We start from the raw sequence: 10,817 nt of genomic DNA, 5'->3' as shown, positions 1-10,817 counted from the left end.
TATGGGTAGTTAGTCGTTAAGACGAGACGAGACGAGACGAAACGAGATATTTAACGACTAAATATCTAACCTACCCTACCCCTAACCACCCCCCAACCGCCCAAACCCCTTTCCCCTCACTTACTTACGGCTGTTAGCAGCCAACACCCCTCACTTTTAATTTTTAATTATCTCACACACACTAAACACACACACAACTCACGCATATCTCCATTGTTGAGGAGTTGGAGCTTTTGAGCTCCGTTTTGAGCGAGAAGACGAGCCCCGATCATCTTTTCGAACACGTATCTAAGTAGGTAAGATCTCTACCTACGTTTTGATGGTTTTCTTTTCGATTTTCGTCGACGTCGAAAAACGTCGATTCTCGACTTTATTTTGAAACGACGTCGGATCGTCGTGAAATTTTAGTATGTTGTTCTTGGGTAGATGTTGAGCATGTTTAATGAAGGGAGTAAGAACGGAACGAACCGTAGCTATGAAACCCATGAGGGCAGCCCCGTTTTTCACATATTAGCTTGTCTTTCGATTTTTGTTTGATCGTTTTGACTTGATATTTGTGCTTAAGGGTATGCTAGAATCGATATATATTAAATTCGTATTTTTCCAAGCACGAAAATTGTATAAGTTTTTAGAGTATGATTATTTAAATTCGTGAAGTTTGGGACGTTGCATAATGAATATTATTGCGTATATGTGTTCTACGATATCACATGAGCATGCTAATTGATTTACAATTTATGGATGATAATTGTTGAACGAAATTAAAACTGGAATTCTGTAAAAATTTTACAGCAGTTTCAAGCTTATGTTTCGATGAGTTTTCATTGCTTGATGGCTCTGAAATTTTAGTATGTTTATCTATGATATGTGTATTTCGTCGCTGCAAAATTTCATGTCTTTTGGATGATGTTTGGTATTTTAAAGATATTTTGAAAAAATCCTTGACAGAATCTGTCAACTGTTGGTAGACTTCACAAAAACGTTTATATCTATTAATCCATGAAGGATTTTGCATCACCGTTTTTTTTAAACGAAACTAGACTTCAATACTTTTCTAAAAACATAATATTTCGATTTTTATGACCTCTGAAACAGAGCAGTTTATTATTTCAAAAATGCCCTGTTCTGCTGTCATATTTTTCCAACAGTAAAAGTGTATGAGTTTCATTGTTTATTTGGCAGATCATATGAACGTTTTCTCTTGTGAAATTTTAACCAAATCTTCAAGGATACCTTTAGTTTTGGCTGATTAAATTTGATGGAATTTTATTAAGGTTTGCCTTGGTTTCTAATGGCCTAAACAAAATTGGCAGAAACTGTCAATCTTTGACAGCCTGCACTAAAAGAGCAATATCTCCAAAAACCTTTAACCTTTTTGGTTAACTACCATTTTTAGAGTGAACTACACTTCATGGAGTTTTTTAGATCAATTGGTATGAGAGTTTATGATGATTGAGTTGGTTGTTATGAATTTTTAAAGATGACACAAAAACAGCAAAACTTTCTAGAAAATAACTTGATTATATTTGTTTTGATGGATGATACGATATGACTAAATGGTGTGAGTTGTGAGAGTTATGATTAACGCACATAAATGTTGGTATCTGACACTCGAACAATTGGTGTCGAGTATAAATGATAGTTTACTGATAAAGAGTTTTGATGATTTTGAATTGTTTGGTTTGCGTTGAAAAGATGTCAAGATGTTAAGTTTTGAGTCGAGAGACGAGTTCACGTAGTGAGATTCACGCGTTGAAATCTCGTGGCTGACATTATATATGAATAGGTCATGTCGAAATTTTTAGTGAAATTAGAATTTGAGCATAGTCGATTCTTGTTGACCCGTGACTCAAATACATGCCTAATGGAAAGTTTAACTTTCTAATTGGTTAATTAGACGAGATGAGAGCGAATAGATCTGCTAAGAAAGTGGACTTTTCGATGTGTTAAATATTTCTTTTAATTGAAGCGCTGCTAATTATAACATAAGGATGTTATAATTAATGAGTAATGACGAGAGATAATAATTGTTATATTGATTAACAATCAAGAGAGATGAACATTAGAGATACTAATGTTTCATAAAAGAAATTAGATTATTAATCGAGGTTTCTTTTACAACTTCTCACCAATTCTTCATAACGATGAAGGTCCTTTTGGGAAGTAACGACTTGAGGGAGAGAGTGACGTTACTCATTGATACAGAGACACAACGAGGTGGGCATTACTTTTACTATACGTATATAGAGATCCCCTGCGTGTCGTAGGCCTCTTATACGAATGAATGCATGAGATGATCTAACTGTTAATTTCAGTTTCATATATATCAAATGAGTTTAAATGTTACGTTCAAGCAAGTTATTTCATGACAAAATCTTTGAGTTAAAGTTATTTCAACTATTGTCTTGCCATAAAATGTTTCAATTTTAGTATGATATCTATCTGCTTTGGCTTTGCCAATGATGCAATCGAATTCGGGTCCTGAGCAGTTGATAGCTATCCTGCCAGGGCTAGTGTACACCAGTGACCGTGAGTCATCTAGCGGGTTGGCCGGTCAAGTGACCGTGAGAGGTGGCCACCTCTCCGGCACACAGTTTCAGATATGATAGATTACAAAAGAACTTAGTCTGATCAGACGAACTTTAAGAATCACAAATGAACTTAGTAAGCTTGGGCCTTTTTAGCGAAAAACTCCCTTGCTGTACTGTTTATGATGGCATGACAATTTACAGTTTTGAAGCATGTATTTTTATACCTAGGCATACGTGCCCACTGAGTGCTTTTGTACTCAGCCCTGCATATGTTTTCTAAATGTGCAGGTTGAGCTGATGTGATGATGGTGCTGCAATGAGCGGAGTCTCCAGGGTTGTTAATAAATAGTTAACCTGTCTAGAATATGTCTTCATACATATGTCTAGCTACTTTCCGCTGCAAGATGTTGTTGATGTTATAGTATGTTATGTCATACTTTGAGTCTTAAGAGAATGGTTTCATATGATGTATAACTTGATTAATGATATTAATTACGTTTTATGCTGTCTTTCATAGACTGTTTTCAATTGAGTATTAATGAATAAAAATGACGAGTTTTATTAAGATGAGTAAGTTTTACGGCTATAAATGACGCCCCTTTTCTTCCCCTTCTTCTTTAACCCCATCCCTAGTCGTGGATCACTCGGCCTAACTATCCATAGTTAGGGCGGGCTGTGACAGAGTGGTATCAGAGCGAAGGTTAAGCTCTGAATTAGAAGTCTTGAGTTTAGTCTAGAATGAGTCACTAGACTAATAGTTATTAACAACCGTGAGCTCAGCGCACCATCACACCAGGCTCAACGAGGTATGTAAAATTTCAAAGTTTATTTGACGTTAAATTTTGAAGAGCACGATGTTGAGGTTATATGATGAGTTATGATGTTATGCTTTGAAGATGCATAGTTTGAGTTTGAGGATGACAACATGATTAATAATGAGTTATTATGTTGTAAGAGCATATGTTGATGTTACATGATGAATCATGAGAGCGTTTGTATCGTATGATGTTATATGATTGAGGATGCATAATTATGAGTTATGATGTGATGTATTTGAGATGTTTTGTGATGAGAATTGTTTGAGCAGTTGTGATAAGTCACGATGATTTAGATGAAGGAATCTAATGTCATTGTTAAGAGAGATTTTTTTACTAAGTAGAAGGATGAAATGAGAACTTAGAGCTAAAGCTTGAGAGAATTAGCAATTGCTTTAAGTACTTGTTGGTTTGAGTTATGAGTTTGAGTTATGAGCTTGAGTATAATAGCATGATTAATGATGAGTTATTAGCATGCTGCAATGAGATATTGTACGATATGTTGAGTTGTTTGGTGACGCGAGTTTTGCTCACGCAACCTTAATGGTACTTGAGGAGGTATCATGAGCCATAGTCTTTGGAGATGGCTTTGAGAGAGAATTGTTGAGTTGTCTTACTGAGTCACGATGATTTAGATTAAGGGATCTAATATCATTGTTTAGAGAGGTTACCTACTATGTAAAGATGGGACGAGATGAGAATTTAGATGTTTTGAGCTTAAGTTTTAAGATAACAGTACTACTTAATAGGAGTTTTGCTAAGTTATGTTTTGTTTATTTCTGTTGCTGGAGCCAAGTAGAGTTAGTTCCTAGAGTGTCACGACCGGACTTAACTAAGGATAGGTAAGCCGGGAAACCGTGACTAGGGAAGGGAAATTAGGAGATGGGACAGAAATGGGTGATAAATAATTATAAATGAATTAAATTAAGATTTAGACATCATATGAGAATAAGTCACACATATATATAGATAATAACGAGTAATCGGTCATGAGTATCCGATTTAAGTGTTTATACAATAACTTGATTTGACAATCCAACATAATAGGATAAACTGCATCATAACTGAGTGTTCGCAGCGGAAATGAGAATGTGATACATGTATGAAGACATGTATCGCCAAGAGTTTATTTAGTAAATATGACAAAGCTCTGCACGACACCCCATCATCACTCATCACTGCTCAACCTGCACATTTAGAAATACATGCAGGGCTGAGTACAAGGTACTCAGTAGACATATGCCGAAAATCATATACATACATAATAACTGTAAATTGTCATGCCATTTCAATAGTATAACCAAGGGTTTTTACTTAAAAAGGTCCTAAGCATACTAAATTCATTTGTGATTCTAAAGTTCGTCTGATCAGACTAAGTTCTTTTGTAATCTATCATATCTGAATCTGTGTGCCGGAGAGGTGGCCACCTCTCACGGTCACTTGACCGGCCAACCCGCTAGATGACTCACGGTCACTGGTGTACACTAGCCAAGGCAGGATATCTATCAACTGCTCAAGACCCGAATTCGATTACATGATAACTGGCAAAGCTATATCAGATAGATATCATACTGAAATTAAAACATTTTATGGCAAGACAATACTTGAAATAACTTCAATTCAAAGATTTTGTCATGAAATAACTTGCTTGAACGTAACAGTTAAACTCATTTGATATATATGAAAGTAATGCCTACCTGATTGCAGTGTTTTGCTACTTAAAACAATGATTCTCTTTCCTTAGCGCGATAGGTTACTCAGGCGCTTTTGTTTATTTGAACCTTTGATAACACGAAACATGTGTTCGAGTGAATAATAGAAAAGATAACAACAAATGCAGTGAATCACTATTCACTCATTTCTCTAACTACCCATATTTCCTTAAACGACTGTATCTAACTCATATACAATCGTTCTTCTTTTATCGAAATACTTCATGTACATTTGAGGATGTAGGAAAGCCCATTTTATATTATTCATTTATTTATCCATTATAAATAAAGAATAATTCATAAAATATTTTCCTTTTCCCCATTTAATAATGCCAATCAATATATATATATATATTGCTACTATTAAAAGAACTAATAAATCATTAATAAATTTTAAACATTAATTCCTGATGAAAATTTCATTTGTGAGATTTTAGGAACATTTGTAAAAATATTTTAAAATAATAAAAGGAGTTAACTATAAAAAGAAATTTTCGAGAAGATCTAATAATTTTAATATTTTTACCATTTAATTAATAAATTTTTAATATTTCATTTATCAACTATTCCATCTAATATAATTTTACCAACAAGTTCTCATGAAATCTTTCTCAAAATATTTATATATCTCAATAGCTCATTTATAAACTAAAAGTGATATTTTATCAACAATAAAACTTTAAAATCCTTAATAGGAATTATTTTGAATCATTTCCATCTCAACAAAACTGTATATATTCAACTTCAACTAATAAACTGCTTTTACTCCGAACTCGTATGGAGTCAAATTTTATATCAATCGAAACCTCTTTGAGTCTAGTTTAATTAAAAAAAAAGTATGTTGAAAAACTCCAAGTAGTTTGAGAGATATAGCGATTTTCCCATCGCCTACCAGATTCAGCAGTTTCTGCCAACTGAAAGTCCAGATTTTTGAAAAATAGCAAACGTTACCTGAATGAGCTCAAATTTTATATGTAGATAGCTAACACATATATCTTCATAGAATAAAAATTTGAGAGCTAAATATCAACATATGGTTACTGAAATAATTAACCTAATCATCTGCCTCACGACAGTTTTAGCAGATACGGGCAGTAGACTTCTCGAATTTTAAAAGGGTAGTAAACGAAGTTCAAATGATATGAAACTTTGTACGAATATTTACCACACTCCCATCTATACCCCAGAAATTTCCCATAATATAATAGAAACGGGAATGCATCGAAATAAGGGCGTCAACTTACCCTTGTCCAAGTGAGCACTAATGGAAGTTGTTCGCCGGGGGTTTTTCTGGTCGTCGTTCCGCGATGGGGTTTAGCCGCGAAGGTCTACGACTTAGTTTTCCTCGTGCGAGATAGATCAGGCTACACAACGGTGGTTTCTTGATCCTTTTTCGTCGTAAGGATAGTGAGAAACGAAGGCCGTAAGTTGGCCGGTGGCTAAGTCGGGAATTCGACGTTGGCCTCCGAAGGATATTGTGGCCTTTGGTCGGGAAAATATAGAGAAGGTTTCGGCCTTTCGATTGTTGGGTTTGGTAGCCTAAAGATGGAGGAACGAGTACACGTTCTCGGTTCAGAGCCTAGTGGCCGGTCGACGAAGAAATGGCCCGGCGAAGGGAGCACTTGAGCTCTTGCAAGTAAGAAATTTTAAAAATTCTCCTAAACTCTCTCTCGCCTCACACCTCTTGCTGCACTTCTTCCTTCTGCAGAACTCTCCTCAATTTATAGAGGAGTTTCTGCAGACAACAGAATCAAAATGGTGGAAATTTTGGTACCGGGAGTTGCAACTTTTGAAGATTTGATTGTTGAAATTTGCATCCTTTGACAATTGTGATCTTGCCGTGAAATTTCTTTCTCGGCGTGCTGAAGCTTTTGAAAATTGAAGATGAATAGTTGTAGGAGAGAGTTGGTGATAAATTGAACTTTTTGCAGAAGAGTTTAAGATGGAAGAAAATGTAGTAAAATGGAGCAATTACACATGCATGAAGATAATGCAACTTTAAAAAAAATTGTTGCAGTAATGAGGTGTTGGAGGGGAAGGTGGAATAGTGTAGGGAATAGTGTAGGGAATAGTGTAGGAAATAGTGTAGGAATTGATGTGTTGGATGAAAAATCGAGACATACGTGTAGTGCCGTGATCTAGTTTCTCCTAGTTCCTGTAATAATTCTCCAATTCTCGTTTAATAAATACTCGTAGTATTTATATAAATTAAATCCTCAATCTTGAGATTTAATACGTGAAAGTCGGAATTAATCCGCGACTTAATACCTTAACACATATAACGCGAAATAATAAAATTATTATGCATATGATCTCAAGTTATAATTCTAGCAATTTGATTTAAATAACACGATTTATAAAATCGGTTATAAATCTAAATTTTCTAATAATATTGATTAAATCAATAAACTGGTAAAACAAAGTCTCAAACGTATAGTTAAACCAATAAATTTAATTATTGGTTTCATTCATGACTGAATATTAAATCGCAGCTCTGTATCTCTTATACAGACTTTTGCTGAAATAATATTATCTGAACAAAATAATCACCATAAATAATTAAAAGAATTTTATAACTAATGCACATATTTAATCTAATATGTATTTAAAAGAGCGGGGCATCACATACTACCCCCCTTAAAATAAATTTCGTCCCGAAATTTGCATACCTTCGTTAAACAACTCTGGATATTTTTCTTTCATCTTGTCTTCGAGCTCCCACGTAGCTTCTTCTTGTCCATGGTGCCTCCAAAGAACTTTCACTGAGGTGATTGATTTATTTCGGAGTTGTTGCACCTTTTTATCTAAAATCGCTTCGGGTCTTTCTTCATAGCTCAGGTCTGGATTAAGGATCATCTCATTTTGGTGTATCACGTGCTTTGGATCGAAAACGTACTTCCTAAGTTGTGATACGTGGAAAACATTATGGACATTTCCTAGGCTTGGCGGTAATGCCAGCCTGTAAGCCACTGGGCCTATTCTTTCTAGGATCTCATAGGGTCCTATAAATCGGGGTCTAAGTTTCCCTTTAACTCCGAACCTAATGATCCCTTTTGATGGAGAAACTTTCAGAAAGACTTTTTCTCCATTCTCAAATTGTAAGTCAGTTCGGCGTTTATCAGCATATGACTTTTGTCTATCCTGGGCCTCCTTAATCCTCTGTCGGATTTGGCGAACGATTTCAATCATTTCACCTATTGTGTCTGGCCCTAGGATTTTTCTCTCGCCCACTTCATCCCAATAAAGTGGCGATCTACACTTTCTCCCATACAGTGCTTCGTAGGGTGCCATAGCGATAGTCGCTTGGTGACTATTATTATATGCAAACTCGATGAGTGGCAAAATGTGCTCCCAGTTTTCACTCTGGTCTAGCACTACTGTCCTCAGCATATCCTCCAATGTTTGAATCGTTCTTTCAGACTGACCATCTGTCTGTGGGTGAAAAGCTGTACTAAAATTCAATCTTGTGCCCAGTTCTTTTTGTAAACTGATCCAGAATCTGGATGTGAACTTGGAATCTCTGTCCGATGTAATTGACTTTGGCACTCCGTGCAAACGCACAATTTCTCTAACATAAAGTTGAGCTAAGCTTGTCGGATCCATGGGTGATTGGGATTGGTATAAAGTGCGCACACTTCGTAAGTCTGTCCACAATGACCCATATAGCCGTGTTACCTCGCTTGGATCTTGGCAATCCTGTGACGAAGTCCATTGCTATATCATCCCATTTCCATTCTGGTATCTCCAAGGGTTGTAGTTCCCCGTAAGGCCTTTGGTGTAAGGCTTTCACTTGCTGGCAAGCAAGACATCGTTCAACAAACGAGGCTACATCTCGTTTCATTCCTTCCCACCAGAAATTCTCTTTTAGATCTTGATACATCTTAGTACTTCCCGGGTGGGCAGTATAAGGGGTATCATGGGCTTCGCTCAAGATTTTATTCTTAAGTTCTTCATCTTGAGGAATGCATAGTCCTTCCTTCAAAGAGTATGGCATTGTCTGGTGCTTCTTGGAAATCTTTGAGATCTCCTAATCTTATCTTTTCCCGTAATTTTTCCATCTTCTCATCCTTTCTTTGTGCTTCTACCACCATTTTTCTTAAACTAGGTATTGTCTCAACAACGCCTGCTATAGTTCCAGGTGGTTTAATCACTTCTATCTTCATCTTGTCAAATTCTTTTATAAGCTCAACTTCTCTCGTGAGAAGATGTCCTAATTTTGACGAGACTTTTCGGCTTAATGCGTCGGCTACTACATTAGCCTTGCCTGGGTGGTAGTTAATACCACAGTCATAGTCCTTTACTAATTCGAGCCATCTCCTTTGTCTCATGTTTAGATCTTTTTGCTCGAAAAAGTACTTCAGACTTTTGTGATCAGTAAAAATCTCACACCTAACTCCATATAGGTGATGTCTCCAGATTTTTAATGCATGTACTACTGCAGCTAGTTCCAGATCATGAGTCGGATAATTCAACTCATGAGGTCTAAGTTGTCGTGATGCATATGCTATTACCTTGCCATCTTGCATCAACACGCAACCTAGTCCATTTTTGGACGCATCCGTGTAGATTACATATTCTTTGTCTGGTTCGGGGACTGCTAAAACCGGCGCAGTAGTTAGCATCTTCTTGAGTTTTTGGAAACTCTCCTCACACTCGTCCGTCCAAGTATACTTGATCCCCTTCTTGAGCAGTTGCGTCATTGGCCTTGCTATTTTCGAAAATCCTTCAATAAACCTTCGATAATAGCCAGCCAATCCTAAGAAACTCCTGATCTCGTTTGGATTTGTTGGCGACTTCCATTCTTGTACTGCTTCCTACTTTAGCAGGATCTACCTTGATTCCTTCTGATGATACGATGTGTCCTAGAAATGTGACTTCTCTCAGCCAAAACTCGCATTTGCTGAATTTGGCGTAGAGTCGTTCATTCCTTAGCGTTTGTAGAGTGGTCCTCAAATGCTCTTTATGTTCTTCTTCATTTTTGGAGTAGATGAGGACGTCATCTATGAACACTAAGACGAACTTGTCCAAGTAGGGGTGAAAAACCCTATTCATGAGATCCATGAATACAGCTGGTGCATTTGTTAGCCCGAATGGCACAACTACGAACTCGTAGTGGCCATACCTTGTTCGAAAAGCTGTTTTGGGTATATCTTCTTGTCTGACCTTCAGTTGATGATAGCCAGATCTCAAGTCGATTTTTGAAAATACACTCGCACCCCTAAGTTGGTCAAACAAATCATCTATCCTTGGCAAAGGATATTTGTTCTTGAGTGTTAGCTTGTTCAGCTCTCTATAGTCAATGCACATTCTCAAGGTGCCATCTTTCTTTTTGACAAACAAAACTGGTGCTCCCCATGGGGATACACTAGGTCTGATGAAACCTAGGTCCAGTAGTTCCTGCAATTGAATTTTTAGTTCCTCCAATTCTTTTGGAGCCATCCTATACGGTGCCTTTGATACTGGCGCCGCTCCCGGTTCTAAGTCTATGGTAAATTCCACTTGCCTATTAGGTGGCAATCCTGGCAAGTCTTCTGGAAACACATCACGGAATTCTCGTACGATATCCACATCTTCAATTGCTCTTTTTGTCTCAGCTTTCCCGTTTAGGTACACGAGGAATGCCTGAGAGTCCTTCTTATTCATCATCTTTCTTGCTTGTAGGGTGGATATAATTGGTATTCTCCTACCCATTCTTATCCCGTGAAATTCCCAAGCATTTTTTTCTGGAAATTTGAAAGAGATCTTCCGCTCCTTGCATA

The 10,817-nt window shown here is 36.8% G+C and overlaps 1 long non-coding RNA gene across 1 annotated transcript; it reads left to right on the top strand.

Moving 5' to 3' along the window:
• On the top strand, window positions 1-3,011 carry LOC131002443 (uncharacterized). The gene is made up of 3 exons (XR_009094292.1): window positions 1-296; window positions 2,151-2,217; window positions 2,820-3,011. It is a non-coding gene; the product is annotated as an uncharacterized LOC131002443 (long non-coding RNA).
• Window positions 3,012-10,817: the final 7,806 nt, after the last annotated feature.

The sequence above is a fragment of the Salvia miltiorrhiza genome, unplaced genomic scaffold (genome assembly GCF_028751815.1).
Source record: "Salvia miltiorrhiza cultivar Shanhuang (shh) unplaced genomic scaffold, IMPLAD_Smil_shh fragScaff_scaffold_132_2, whole genome shotgun sequence".
In the NCBI taxonomy this organism is placed as follows: Eukaryota; Viridiplantae; Streptophyta; class Magnoliopsida; order Lamiales; family Lamiaceae; genus Salvia; species Salvia miltiorrhiza.
Note: the sequence above shows the minus strand (reverse complement) of the source record. Positions and strands in the feature narration are given on the sequence as shown.